This window comes from Nannospalax galili, unplaced genomic scaffold (genome assembly GCF_000622305.1).
Source record: "Nannospalax galili isolate Female #2095 unplaced genomic scaffold, S.galili_v1.0 scaffold617, whole genome shotgun sequence".
Lineage (NCBI taxonomy): Eukaryota > Metazoa > Chordata > Mammalia > Rodentia > Spalacidae > Nannospalax > Nannospalax galili.
The window spans coordinates 3,756,121-3,770,027 of NW_008341872.1; the positions used below are offsets into that span (position 1 = coordinate 3,756,121).

The 13,907-nt window shown below is 40.9% G+C and overlaps 1 protein-coding gene and 1 non-coding gene across 2 annotated transcripts in view; one reads left to right on the top strand and one right to left on the bottom strand.

The window, feature by feature from the left end:
• The window catches only part of Iqcj (IQ motif containing J), a gene marked incomplete at its 3' end in the record, with an annotated part of 198,837 nt that overhangs the window by 147,696 nt on the left and 37,234 nt on the right, over window positions 1-13,907 (top strand).
• Window positions 11,325-11,454, bottom strand: LOC115071102. Its single transcript, XR_003850217.1, has one exon. It is a non-coding gene; the product is annotated as a small nucleolar RNA SNORA51 (small nucleolar RNA).

Below are 13,907 nucleotides of genomic sequence, written 5' to 3' on the forward strand. Positions count from 1 at the left end.
TCTTTTGTAGTTTCTGATTCTTGTGTGAGACTCAGGCCTTCAAGTTTAGGTCTGCTTCTTTTTGTGAACTTCATGTGTCTTTGTAGTTTACTTTTTGGGCATGATAAGCTGGTTCATGTAGGCTTCCGGATCTCTCTTTTGATTTTATACTGTAGTGGCCGGATTGCTTTCATCTTCAGGAGTTCCCACAGAGGCTCAATTCAGGTGAGGTTCAGATGTTTTCAGGCTTTCTCCTAAGGTCTGGATCCCTCCAGGACCGATTTTGGCCTCAGGAATTTGGGGGTTTGACTGGCCTGGGAGCCTGGCCCAGGAAAAATGCTGGTCTATGGCAGTTGGTGGCAGTGCCACTAAGAGATGCAAAGCAGGTTGGGCGGGAAGAGGCCCCAATGCCTCCTGGGGACTGCACTGAGGAGCTGGATTGGTCTGGAGTCAAAGGATCAGCCCCAGAGTCCAGGAAAGAGGCTGGTGGGTGGTGCAGGCCCAGGGAAGTAGAAGGAGGTGAGGGTTGGGCCAGGCCCAGAGTGCTCCTAGGGACCAGAGAAGGCCCTGAGTTGGTCTGGATGCAAAGGATCAGGAAGCAGTGGTGGTTCCCCAGGTGTTTGGGGCATCAAGACAAGGAATGGGACAGGACTCAGGCTAGGAGGAGAGACCGGAGGGGGAGATGGGAGGGTGAATGAGGCTGAGGGAGTCAAGGCGCAGACAGGGCAATCGACTTACCCTAGAGAGAGAGGCCTGGGGTCGGAGAGAGGCTTGCAGTTTCTGCAGGCCCAGGGAAGCAGAGGGAAGTGAGGGCGGGGCCAGGCCCAGAAGGCAGTGCTCCTTGGACCTGGCAAGGCACTGAGTTGGTCTGGATGCAAATGATCAGGAAGCAGTGGTGCTTCCCCAGGTGTCTGGGGCACCAAGACAAGGAATGGGACAGGACCCAGGCTAGGAGGAGAGACAGCGGGGGAGATGGGAGGGTGAATGAGGCTGGAGGAGTTAAGGCACAGAGGGCCCGATGGACTTACCACTGAGCAAGAGGCCTGTGGGTCAGAGAAAGCAGTGCAAGGCTTTTTTTCTGGCTCTAAGTAGAGTCTCTCAAACCAAAGACAGAGCATGCTTGTCTTGAAACTGAAGGTGTTTATGCCTGAGATGAACCTGAATTCTACTTAGGCAAGACATGTGATTATGTACATAAAGAAAAACAAAACAAAACAAAACAAAAACAATGAAACAAACAGACAAACAAAAAACCCATGATAACTCCTGGTTTTAAACAAAACAAAACCAGAGGGATCTTGGAAACGAACAACTCAAGCTCATGCAAACAGTGGCAAGGTTCATGTCAAATTTCAAAGCAACCTTCCTGCCAACACCACTGGACACAGAACCCATCCATGTGATGTTGTAGGCTTCATGGGCTTACATGAATGGAAAGTAAATAAATAAAAGTGGGAAAAATAGAATAACGTCACGTTTTGGCACATTGCATAGCATTTAAATTGGGTTTGTCATATTTTTTTCCTCATTTGTTCTAAAAATCATTTTATCTAGCTTTCTGAAATATAGAGGACATTATTTTCGTCTACAGTCACTCTGTCGTATAATAAAACACACCTCTCCTTTATATCTGTGCCTTAATATCCATCAGCCACCTCCCCTCCCGGCCCCTACTACTCTCCCAGCATCTGATAAACACTGTTCTATTCTCAGCTTCTGTGAGGTCAACTCTTAGACTCCACACATGAGTGACATTAGTTTTCTTTGGTGCCTGACTTATTTCACTTAACATAGTGATCTTCAGTTGTATCCATGTCATAAATGATGGTATTTCATTCCTTTTATGGATGAATAGTATTCCATTGTGTGTATGTATCCCATTTTCTTTACCCATTCATCAATGGATGGAAATTTAAGCTATTTCCATTTCTTGGTGTTTGTGACTAGTATTACAATGAACATATCCTGCAGATGTCTCTCCAACATGCCGAGTTCATTTTCTTTGGATATATTCCCAGGAGTAAGATTACTGAGCTATGTGCTAATCCTATTTTTAATCTTTTGAAGAATCTTTACACGTTTCTATAATCATTTCATTAATTTACATTCTCTCCAGCAGTGTCCAACACTTCCCTCTCCTCCACACCCTCACCAGAACTTTTTAAGATTAGCCATTCTTACTGGGATGAAGTAATACCTGTTTTGGGGTTTTGTTTTGCATTTCTCTGATGATTAATGATGTTGAGCATCCTTTCATGTGACTCTTGGCCATTTGTATGTTCTAAATAAATTTGCCATAGTCAATTGGGTTGATATTTGCTGCTGATTTTTTAAAATTCCTTGTGCATTCTAAACATCATCTCTTTGTCAGCTAATGTTTATAAAGATTTTCTGACAGATTTTTTTTTATTAACAGTTGATGGAGTTTTTGATGTATGAAAACCTTTTAGTTTGATGCAATCCCATTTGTCTGTTTTTGCTTGTCTTTCCTAAGCCTTTGGGGTCTTTCCCCCCATGTCCTGAAGCCTGCCTGCTGTGCTTCTTCTAGTGGCTTCCTAATTGCAGGTCTTATATTTAAATATTTCATCAGCTTTTTTAGTTTATTATTCTAATTGGTGAGAGGTGAAGGTTGGTTAATTTTTCTGAATATGGATTCTAATGTTCCCAGCCCCGTTTCCTGAAAACACCACTCTAGGCTGTTCCTAGCACCTTTGTAAAATTCAGTTGGCTGCAGATGCATGAATTGACTTCTGAGTTCTCTATTCTCTTCCATTGGTTCATGAATTCTGTTGTGCTCTGTTTTCTAATTTCAAATGGAAGGTAAAACAATTTATGCTCATGGAGTTAGAACAAGCCTGCATTCAAAAGCCTGTTCTGTGTGATCCCTGGCAAGCTTCTTGGAATTTTAATTTCTTCCTCTTTAAAATCCAGCTGATTAATATAGTGTCTTATGCTTTGGGGGAAATTTAATGATATAATAACTGAAGTGGGTGTGACATTAAATGCTCCATACTCTGTAGGCTGCTCTCCCAAATACCACAGATGCTTGCCAAAAGGCCTTCAAGGGTTAAGGAACGCTTCTGAAAACCTGTTCTTAAAAGGGCCTGCCATGGTCTTAGAGTTCTGAAGGGAATGGCCTGCAGGTGATCGCCCCTGAGTGTTTTCCCACTGAGAGCAACGTCATTATAAATTACAACAATTTTCTCTAAGTAGAGCAAAACCACTACTGCTTTAAAAGGCACTAAAGTCCTGCTCAACATCTCAAAGACTCCATGGAGATTTAGATATGGACCACCTGTCAGTTTTTACTTTTTTCCCGTGATCCAAATTTTTCCAAGCCACAAGACAAATGCCTGCTGTCTCAGCCCCTTAAGGCAGACCAAAATGAGTTTTTAAAGCAGTTTTGAAATCATTTCAATTTCATGTACTTTCTTCCATTCTGGATGTTGTATCTGAGCATCATCCTCTCTGCCAAGGAGGTGACGGCACCAAAAAAGAACTTGAAGTTTTAGAATTGAACATTAAGCAAGTAGAAATACAAGACGGAATAAGCAGGTAAGTCCAAAGGAGGGAAAACTGCTGAAAATCAAAAGAAATGAAGGGAGAGGCAGTAAAAGAACTGAGACAATTTGACAAATATTGAAAGCACACAAAGAAGATGCAATGAATTCCATCCCCGAAGAAGAAAAGTAAATCAGAGGAACAAAGCACTAAAGCCATCTGAGGTTCAGACTGGGTAGCAGAGGACGGTAGCTACAAATACCAGCTGAGGCCGTGTGACCAGTTGCAGAAATGAGGATTGTAATTGACACGAGTGTTTCTCACCCATTTTTGTTAAGAACATACTTGTGTATCTATACATGCTTGTGTTCTGCTTTTTTTAAAAAATTGCAACACTTATTGAGGTAAGTGTTAAGTGCTGTAAATCTATATTGTTATATTTAGGTTATGAGATACTAAGATGCTATGCATTCCTGAAGGACCTTAGCACCTATTCTAAAATATATGTTTGTGATTTATGTGGGACAGTTATATCATGTTAGACAGAATTATGACCTTGCCATTGTTTTCATTTGGAAATTAAGCATGACATGAGGAGATGCAATTGGGTGTCAAGTTGACAAGGGGTGGACTTGTGATAGCTAATCTTGGTTGTCAACTTGACTGGATCTGGAATTAACTGGAAGGAGAGAGACTTTCTTGATCAGATTATTTGAAGCCTGAAGACCCACCATAAATATGGGCATTACCTTCTCATGGCAGCCCACATAAAAGGCTAGGGGAGAAGGGAGCTTTCCCTGTTTGCCTGCTTGCCTTCTCTCTCACTGGTGGTTTCAGCTTGTGGCTGTGGCATTCCTCTGCTGATAGTAGAACCAACTTCTTTAGATTCCAAGGTAGACTGAAGATGAGCAGCTCTCCAGGATCCCTTCAGCTCTTCAGAACCAGATTGGGTCTGCTGAGACATCCAGCCTCACAGACTGAGCAATGACCAGATTCTTAGCCTCTCCAATGTAGCATAGCCACTGCTGGATTCCTCGGACTCTATCCTATAAGCCAGTCTAATATATATATATATATATATCTCACCATCTGATATTGGCCGAGAACACTCACTGGAGAAAAGATAGCATCTTCAGCAATTAGTCCTGGCAAAACTGGATCCATATGTAGAAGAATGAAATTACACCCCTACCTCTCACCCTGCACAAAAGTCAACTCCAAATGGATCAAAGACCTCAATGTGAAACCTGAAACACTGAAACTGTTAGAAGAAAATATAAGCAGTACCCTACAAAATATGGTACAGGGAAGGATTCTCTAAATTAAATATCAGTTGCTCAGGAATTAAGGTCAATAATCAACAAATGAGACCTTGTTAGACTAAAAAGCTTCTGTACACCAAAGGAAACAACTGATTGAGTGAAGAGGAAGCCCACAGAGTGGAAAAAAATCTTCACCATTTACATATCTAATAGAGGATTAGTATCCAGAACTCAAAGAACAATGAAGCAAAATAACAAATGATCCAATTTAAAAATGGGCTATGGATCTGAACAGAGAATTCTCAAAAGAAAAAAAAATTGGCTAAGAAATGCCTTTAAAAGTGTTCAGCATCCTTAGTAATTAAGGAAATGCACATCAAAGCTACTTTAAGATTTCATCTTACCACAGTCAGAATGGCTAAGATCAAGAAAACAAATAATACCAAATGCTGGTGAGGATGTGGGTAAAGGAAAAACCCTCATTCTCTGTTGGTGGGAATGTAAACTGATACAATCACTGTGGAAATAAGTGTGGAAAACCCTTAAACTAAAAACAAATCTACCATATGATCTGGATATTCCACTTCTGGGCATATACCCAAAGGAGTCATTCTGCTGCAGAGATACTTGTGCAGCCATGTTTATTGCTGTTCTTTTCAGAATAGCTAAGAAATGGAAACAACCTAAATGATCTTCAACTGATGAATGGATAATGAAAATGCGGTACATCTACACAATGGAGCGCTACTCAGCAGTAAAGAAAAACAAATTCATGAAATCTGCAGGTAAGTGGATGGCACTAGAAACTGTTATACTAAGTAAAGTAACACAGACTCAGAGAAACAAGCAACATATGTTCTCTTTAATTTTTGGATCTGAACTCCAAATCCTTAGATGTGAGTATATAATGCTGATACAACTGCAGGAGTCAGGAAAATGGAAAGGAACCATGGGGGTAAAGGGAAAGAAGGAGCTTGGGAGGGGGGGGATAGTAGGAGACTGGTGTTGTCAAGGAGGACATGGATAAAGTGAGGTACTTTGATTGGGGAGGGAGGAGAGAGGGTTATATGGGGTCGCGGGGAGGTGAGATAAATAATACTTAAGTGGTGCGAAAAGCCAGAGGAAGATGTATTAGTTCAAAAGCCTATTGAAAAATAAACATCATATACATTGTGTGTGTGTGTGTGTGTGTGCGTGTGTGTGTGTGCATGTATATAGCTGAAGACTATATGAGGAAATAGTGCTAAACAGGAGAAACAGCCCTTCAACTTGTTGGTCAGTGTGGTCCAAGAGACTCCCAAAGTAACACAGGCTATTGCCACAGCCCTTGATTTCCTCCAAGAACTTGAAGGTAATTGCTATTGCTGAAGATGGGACATACTTTGGACACAGGACTTCAAGCAAATAAGCTGGAACTGACCTGGAATCCTCCTCCCTAAAGACTAGTTCACATAATATCAGAGAATACTATGCAAGCTGCTAAGGGAGAAAACCAATCAATGGTCCAACCCAGTTGTAAAGCCTAATAGCCAAAACAATGACTGGCACAGCAAACTATTTTTTTTTTTTTGGTGCAGTAGTGGCACTTTTATCTTGAGGGCAATCAGTAGCTATCTAATTGGATTTAAAGCCTGCCCAATGGGTGGTACAGTGAACAACTGTAAACATAGCCAAACACACATGACTAGAGAGGTCATAGATCCTGGAGAAACCTATGTCTATCACTTTCCAAGTCAAATGTAATTTCTTACTAAATGCTCAATATGTATCCTTATATTACAGACAAGTATACCTCTCACCACTCATCAAAGAAGCTTCTTTTTGTAACAGATAGAGATTATTACAGAGTTCCACAACTGCTCAAATGCAGAGAATAAGTGTCTGGAGATGCTTAGCCCTAAGTGACACGTATACAATGCAACCTCTACACCTCAGTGAACATAGGGGGACAGAGGGTAGAGAGCATATTAATGCATCTCTCCACTCTCATCAGCAAAGCTTCCTCATGTAACAGATGCTGATTAATACAGAAAGCCACAACTACCCAAAATATAGAGAATAAGAGACTGCAGAGTGCATGTCCTTGGATAGGACTCCTATATTAAACATCTGTCAGCCAGGGCTCAGGTACCATTGTGGAAGAGGGGACAGAAAGACTGTAAGAGCCAGGGGTGTGGATGACCAGTTTCCAGGCTTCTGGAAACTTTCTCATGTTAACTTACAGCAGTGGTGACAGCATGTACAATTCCCATGCAAACTCAAACCAGACAAAACCCAGCATAGAACTGGGAAATGGGTAAGAAGCCTCAACCTTAGCTGAGCAACCATTGGCAACTGATCAGTGATGGCTGACAGAGAATTGGTCTTCTTTAAGGGAGTGACACCTACATAGGTTGACCAGGCTCAACTTATCTAGTGGTTGAACTCACACCAAGGGACCTCTGGGGACACAAATTTGACTTGATAGGCCTTAGCATATATGACAAAATGCATGAAGTCTGGTGGGGGATGGTGATGAGGGGGTGCAGGGGGGAGGTCTAAATGTGATCAAAATGTATGAAATGCTCAAATTTCAATAAAATAAAAACAATAGCTATTATAAATATATAGCATGATAATGAAAAAGCCATTTGTTTACATTCTTGAATTCATAGTGGTATTTTTAAAAAGTGATCATGTTTGAACGATGACAAAGGAATGATGGAAAGGGGAATAATCGGGATTTACTGGGCTGCTTCTGTAGGAAGCATTACTGGGGATAAAGGAAAGGGGGGTTAACAATTATTTTATACAATCGATAAAAAAGTACAATTCACTCCTAGCCATTTCCCATACCCCCTGCACACAAATGAAGAATAGACTTAGGCACCGAGCTTCAAGGGCTGCTGTCCTCAGAGACACAGAGCCCACCAACACTCTGATCCTCCCTATGAAAAAGCTCACCTGGGAATCACCTGAAGTCTTGCCAGATGATCAGAGCACATCTATGAAGTCTCTGGACTCAGCTGCTGGTTGAACTTCGTATGAGCTTGTACTCTGCAAAAGCCAAGAAAAGAAAAATAGAAAATCTGCAAAATAGAACAATTTAAATAACTTTTTAAGTGGGGAATATAGGTTACTGTGGAAACAAAAGACGCAGACAAACAGGGTCACTCATGGATCGCAGGCAGGAATGTAAAATGGCGCAGTTACTCTGGAAAATAGCTTAACAATTTCTTCTAAAATTAAAATACACTAAGCACATAACATAGCAATTGCACTTCGGTTATCTCAGAGGAAAATAAAAGTTATGTTCATATGGAAATTTGTGTATAAGTATTCATTGCAACTTTGTAATAATTGCCAAAAATTGGACTCAACCTCAAGTGTTTGTCAATGAGTGAATGGGTAAATAAATTGATATGCCCATTGGATAGCTTGCTACTCGACGAAGAGGAATAGAGCTATCAATAGAAAAAGAGGGCATGGACCGAAAGGAAATTATGCTATGTGGGAAAAAAAGAACTCAAGAGGCTTATGCCATATTAATTCACTCTTGATACTTTTGTTTTGGTCTGTTTTGAGACAGGGTCTTCTTGTAGCCCCAGCTATCCTGGAACTTACTATGTAGTCCAGGCTGGCCTTGAACTCACAAAGATCCGCCTGCCTCTGCCTCCCAAGTGCTGGGATTAAAGGCGTGTGTCACCATGCCCGGCCACTCTTGATACTTTTAAAGAAGCCATAAAGATGGGAAAATTAATAGTTGTCAGGAATAAGGGTATTTAAAATAGAAATTTTATGCAGTTAAGATACATTATGAATGATTTGGGACTATAAAGGGATAGTGTATAGAGTCTTATGGTTAAGGAACAATTCTGTGTATTGGTTAAAATGATAGTTACCCAAAGGTGTATATGTGGTGTCCTATGGACATACAAACAGGTCTACAAGTTGATGAAACTCAGATAAGTTCTGCGAATTGCATCAATGTCAAACTTGATGAAACTCAGATAAGTTCTGTGAATTGCATCAATGTCAAACCAAACCCATCTCTCTATACTTACATTTCTGACACCTCTGTGTGTGTGTGTGTGTGTGTGTGTGTGTGTGTGTGTGTGTGGTTTATGTTTGTTTTTTTACCAAACAATTCTCCGTTTCTCTATGGACATCAAGTAGATGCTCTGGGATTTAACTGTGTTTCTAGACAATTCTGATCCTATCTACATGTTACCTTCAAATCCCACAAATTAAAGGGCTCCTCCAGCCAGACTGCTGCCACTTCAGTTGATATTTCTAAGTCCCAGGTTACCCCTATACTCTGTCTGACAGGCTACACATTGAGGGTTCCCACAACCCTCAATCCTGAAAGGTAGTTTGTTCACAGAACTCAAAAAAACATTTTAGTTGTTTGTTAAAGGGATGTAACTCAGGCTCAGACAAATGGGAAGACACGCATAGGGCAAAGCATTATAGGAAGAGGTTTGAAGCTTCTAAGCCCTCTCCAGGTGAGGACTTTACCAAGATTTCCACATCATTGCCAGGCCTTTGAACCCCGTTGGTTGGAGTTTTTATGGAGGTTCCAGTACTTAAGCATGATTGGTTAATTATATAATAGCCAGCCCACATCCTGAAGCCATGTTGAGACCCAGTCACCAGTCATATCATTAACATGTAACATTGTAATTTGAAGATATCAAGGCTCCTAAAAGCCCTTGTGTCATTGACCAGGGACTATAGGACCAACTATTACAGTAAAAGATATTTGTCAGGTGTAGCAGTACAGGCCTGTTATCCCAGCATTTGGGAGGCAGAAGCAGGAGAATTGTTGCAAATGTGAAACCAGCAAAGTTTACAAAACAAAACTCTTCCTTAAAGAAATGAAGCTAGTAAAAAGAAAAACCTAACAACAAAATATATGCTCCTATTTCCCCCACAATTCTGGAAATTACAAGGGGTTTAGGAGCTTTGTGTCAGGAAACAGTGACAGGCACCAGGTATATATTTCTTATCTGTCACAATGATGCAAGATTTAGACTTGCCAAGAGGAGTGACAAATGTGGGGGACCACCATGTCCATTTCTTGAAATTTTCTATGAATCTGATTATTTAAAAATAGGTAGCTGGGTGTGGTGGTGCATGCCTTTAATCCCAGCACTAGGGAGTTAGAGGCAGGAAGATCTCTGTGAGTTTGAGGCCAGCCTGGTCTACATAAAGAGTTCTAGGCCAGCCAGGGCTACATAGTGAGACCCTGTCTCAAAATAATAAATAAATAAATAAATAAATAAATAAATAAATAAATAAATAAATAAAAAGTTTTATGGACTTGAGATGTAGCAATTGGTATAGAGCTTTCCTAGCATGCTCTATGTTTGATACCCAGCACCACACAGAACTTAGCAAGGTAGCCATAGGAAGGTGGAGGCAGGGTGATCAAAATCCAAGGTCATCCTCAGCTATATAACAAGTTTGAGGCTGGACTGATTTTATACACACACACACACACATATGAATGACTCTGTCTCAAAATAATGATGAGCTTTAGAAATGGGCTAAAGCTAAGCCATAGGAGTTTAGGATATACAGTTGGGCGAGACAACTATGCAGACAAGTGTAAGGAAATGGTTACTGAAGAAGTTATGATAGTGGGTAGTTGGGGAGAAAAGGAGAGAACTGTAATCAGAACCGAGGTAAGTTTGGTGAAGTTTTATTTATACCTTGGATAACAATTAAAGGAATTTATATCATAATTCACCAGGCTCTCCATGCTTTGTGTAAAGGTTGTATGTCATGGGTATGCTGTGTGCACAGTATGCCTGCATACTCTCTGCACATAGTAGATTGCTTTTAGCTAATGCCAGACAGCTGCTGGAATCTGGAGGCTTAATGAGATGGTGCAAAGCTCTTGGGTTTATGTCTCTGCATTAACAGGGAAAACCTCAAAATGATCCAGTTTAAGTAATGGGATGCATTCTAAGCTGTTAAAATTAGATGGTCATGATGGCAGTGAACATAGCAAATGCCATGCTTTACCTTGAGAGCAAGTGCTTTTAAAGATATCAGGAAATCCATAGGTTTGCCTGTGGTGAATTAAAATCTAATGAATTGGCAATTACCATACATTATTTTGCCACTATTAAATTGTAGGTAATTGGATTCAAGTGTATTAAAGCTTATACCCACTTCTATTGATATTTTTGAGAACGTCTTACCTAGAGGGAGCACCTTTATTATTCTGCGTGTGGCATGGTAGGGTGAAATATCAAATTCTTTCCCTCAAGGGAAGGTCCCAGAATGCATTTGGCCTTGCTCAATTTACATCTGGTAAATGCTGGGTGATGCAATAATGGTCTCTAAATGTGGCATTATGGATTCAATGGCTGTCCCTCTACCTCAGTACTTCAAAGCTGTTGATGGTCAGGTTCAGAATGCACGTCAAAAGGTGCTGGCTGGCTGAAGCGTACTATGTGTATCAGAATTGTCTTCAAGAGTCTGGCTAGGACATTCCTCAGAATGAATTCCATCAGATTTCCACCTAAGAAAGGAGAAAATTTTACCTCCAGATTGTGGTATAAATGCTTTATCAATCAAAAAGTGCATTTTCAAAAGAGTTTTCTTTTTTTATTACCGACGGGCACACTGACCTGGTCTGGGGTGTAATGGGGCAGGTTTGCTTTGAGTCTGCTTTCTATACAGTCAGTGTAAGAACACAGCCTGTGGTAAGCACCAGGAGGCCTTCAGAAGAGCTTTCTAATGTAAGCAAGAAGATGATGTTATAGAAAAGGCGGTGAGAAGCCAGAGTGACTGGCAACTCCGCATGCCGTCCTTGAAGGCTTCGCTGATATTAACTACAATGATTTCATATTAAATAGAGAAGAGGAGATAGTCAGGAAAGCAATTTCATGTGAATGGGGAAAAGGGAGAAGAATGCCAACCACCTGGGAATGAGAGCTTCAGGGTGTACTGCACTGGGGGCTTGGTGCCAAACTCATGGACTGAGGCAATGCTGAATAGTAGAAACCGTTACCTGCTCTGTTCTCATAATTTCTTATTCCGTCTTTTTTCTCCTTCTTACTCTTCCATCTTTAGAAAACCACCCACTGTTCTCCACATGTATTTCTACTTGGTTTTTAGATAAACAGTTGTGTCACTGTCCTGAGCATATAGAGATTACATTAAACAATCAAATAGCAGTTTTAGTAGCAGAGGACTCAACTGAGGTTTAATATCCTCTTTGAGACTTAGACATTCTGTCTGAACGTTCTTCTATAGCAGTTGGAAGGAAAAATATCAATGATGACAAACAGTTTAGAATAAAATACTTCTTCATGGGACTGGAGAGATGGCCCAGTGGTTAAGAGCACTGGCTGCTCTTGCAGAGGACCCAGGTTTGATTCCCAGCACCCATACGGCAGCTAAAAAACATCCTTAACTCCAGTTTCAGGGGATCCAATGTCTTCTTCTAACCCCCGTGGGCATTGCATGCCACAGGTGCACTTACATGCAGACAATACACTCTTGCACATAAAATTGAAATGATAAAATATTAAAAAATACTTCTCCATGTTAAGTGTTCCATCTATTTTGTGTGAAGAAATTCAGGCAATAACTGGGATTATGAAATATAATAGTACCCTAATGGGGGAATTTATACATGAACAGAATCATGTCATCCTACTAGGAATTTCTTGTTAGTGTCAAAGGTGATGTTCTGTTTACATAAACCTAATATCATGTTCCCCTTGTGTAGACTTGTCTATTGAATAAATTTAGCACTTGGTTGAGAATTTATGACCCTATGTAAGAAAATTAATCTTCTGTAGGCTCTGCCTTTGCTGTTATTAGCAGCAATGTGGTACTTAGTGGACACTAATCAATTATCATATGCAGGGAGAAAGCAAGCATTCTGACTGGTAATGGTGTCATGGCTCATGACAAAGCCCCCCACAGCACACTATCTTTTTTCTGTCTCCTTGTCTTTTAATTCTCAATAAATGGAATTATAGCCCCTAATCCACACCTTGGAATCTAACATTCCTGTCACCCTTTTCAACGTGTATGAGGACGCACCATTCTACTTAGCCAGTTAGGAGTAGTGGCCCGCTATGAGCTCATGGGTCCACTGACCTTTCCTTGGCCCTCTCCAGAATACCATCTTGGAAGCTCCATTGCCACACAGAGGTGTATTTGACTTATTTGCATTCTGTCCTGATTCTCAAAATGCATGAACCAATTTTTGAATCTGAACTGTTTCAATAAGTCCTTCATTAACTACAACCTGTCTTTCCTCCTCTAGTGATGTTAGACCTTTCTTTGAGCAGGAGGACAGGGCTGTGTCTGCTTGTCCTTTCCTCTCCAGTGCAGTTTCATGCTAAGTACAGAGCTTGACACTTGACTGCATTGTGTTAAATAAAGAATGAAATGACAATTAAATTATTAAAGGAAACTTCTTTGACTTAGAGCATCACTTCAGGTTGGTTTTTTTCAAGGTTAAGAACTGTTTCCTAAACATTTAAATGAAGGTTTTTAAGGCAATGCAGGTGGGGCTGGGCCAGGAGCTGTGTTGATGTGTCTTTTGGGCCTTGGAGGCCTTAACATCCAGGTTCAGAGATGTGTTCCAATGAATGATATTTTCCGAAACTGCCCTGGCAATGACTGAGATTAAGGAAGGATAGAAAGACAGGGAAAAGTATGGGGACATGGAGAGAAAATGGAACTACTGGATGAGCCACACACACACTGCTGTGCATACTATGACACATATATGGTGTGTACTGCTCTCTTGTTTCCCTTTTTAAGGAGTCTCTTTATTGTTGTTTTAAGTCATCCTGGGATGAACTCATTGTAAGATTGTGAGTGCATAATCTGAAGATTCTAGTTACATAATAATTTCTTTAAAAGAATTGCATGTGGTGAGGATAGACAGATCAAGGGAAGGAACTGAGGGCCACTCACAGCAGGGCATACAGACCTACCACTCAAGGGCTTCAGATCTATCTGCTAGGTGAAGGGGAGCAAGAAGGGTCCTAGACCAGTCCCAGTGAGGCAGGCACACAAGATTGCTCACTCTGGCCAGCAACAGTCTCTCAACTAAGGACAGCAGAAAAAGTACAGAGCACAACTAGGAAAGAGAGACAGAGCCTGGGAGAAGGTATCAGTGTGCATGCTAATGCTTTAACCAAGTTGGAG